Genomic DNA, 1,510 nt, shown 5'->3' with positions numbered 1-1,510 from the left:
GCCACCACCGCCTGGCTTCATCCTTGTCTTTTTATTCTTTTTTTTAGACTTATTTTATTTCACATGTTTGAACATTTTGTCTGTATGTATATATGTACACCATGGGCATGCATGGTACCCATGGAGGTCAGAAGAAGACATCAAATATCTGACTACTGGAGTTGTGGATGGTTGTGAGTCACCATGTAGGTGCTAGAAATTGAACCCTGGTCCTCTTTAGGAGCAGCAAGTACTCTTTAGCCCACATCTATGCTTTTAAAACAATCTTAATTTTATTAATTTTGTTGTAGTTCCCTGGGCTTTAACTTCTTGTTTGGGGCCTAAAACAAGATCGATTAAATGTAGCTTCTTGAAAGTATCTACTCTGATCTCTTACATGTGAATTCTTCTACTTTAATATTTAAATTTTGGGACTTCTTTCTGTTATTCCTATGTCCTGCCTGAAAAAACATCAGTATTGAAGAGATTCTGGAGAGATGACTCATTATTAAAGCATACTGATTGCTCTACTAGAGGACCTGGTACCCACATAGTAGGTCATAACTACTTATAACTTCGGTTCTAGGAGATCTGATGACTTCTACTTCTTATGGCCTCTGCTGGTCCCAGGCATGCATGTGGTGCATAGATACTCATAAAGGTAAAACATCACTCATGGAATAAAAAAAAAATCACCCATCATTATTTAGAATGGTTATAATTAATAGTTGAGTCCTCTGTCACTTTGGAGTGAGTGTTCAGCCTTGGATTGCTGAGCAGTTTCATGGTTGTCAGCTTTACTAATGCAGTCCTATTGTATACATTGTGCTTGACTTTTGATATCTCCTACTAGAAGTATTAATATCAATATTTTCTTATATTTGTATTATGGTTTACTGCTTGTGAAATACATTATATACAAAAATTGTTTCGGATCAAACTACTTGAAATATCTTTTGCTTCTGAATTCTCATTTATATACAAATCACCAGCTTTTGTCTGGATTATCTTAATGGACAACCCATCATAATTCCCTAACAGTTCATCCCTGTAACAGCTGGCTTAGTCATTTTATTTCAATTTTTTAATTTTATGTTTTTGTATTACTTATGTGCCTGATGCCCAGGGAGGCAAGAAGACAATGTTGATTCCTCTAGAACTGGAGTTACAGATGGTTGTGAGCTGCCATCTGGGTTCTGGGAAACAAACCCGGGTCCTCTGGAAGATCAGCTAGTGCTCTTTACCACTGAACTATCTCTCCAGCTCTCTTATCGTCTTTTAAAAGTGTAATTGTTTTAGTTACTTTTCTTTTTTTTAATTTATTTATTTATTAAAGATTTCTGCCTCCTCCCCGCCACCGCCTCCCACTTCTCTCCCCCTCCCCCAATCAAGTCCCCCTCCCCCAATCAAGTCCAGCCCAAAGAGCAATCAGGGTTCCCTGCCCTGTGGGAAGTCCAAGGACCACCCACCTCCATCCAGGTCTAGTAAGGTCAGCATCCAAACTGCCTAGGCTCCCACGAAACCAATAGGT

At 38.7% G+C, this 1,510-nt stretch overlaps 1 protein-coding gene across 7 annotated transcripts in view; it reads left to right on the top strand.

The window, feature by feature from the left end:
* The window catches only part of Unc13b (unc-13 homolog B), a 187,830-nt gene that overhangs the window by 61,439 nt on the left and 124,881 nt on the right, over nt 1–1,510 (top strand). The window contains exon 1 of one of the 7 annotated variants that reach the window (XM_050155898.1): nt 564–640. The exons of the other annotated variants lie outside the window; for them this stretch is intronic. The gene's annotated coding sequence lies outside the window, so the exon portion shown is untranslated. Of the gene's footprint in view, nt 1–563; nt 641–1,510 lie in introns of those variants that run through there. 7 annotated transcript variants of the gene reach the window in all.

Source organism: Alexandromys fortis, unplaced genomic scaffold (assembly GCF_014885135.2).
Source record: "Alexandromys fortis isolate MF-2015 unplaced genomic scaffold, M_Fortis_MF-2015_v1.1 scaffold_92, whole genome shotgun sequence".
Lineage (NCBI taxonomy): Eukaryota > Metazoa > Chordata > Mammalia > Rodentia > Cricetidae > Alexandromys > Alexandromys fortis.
Note: the sequence above shows the minus strand (reverse complement) of the source record. Positions and strands in the feature narration are given on the sequence as shown.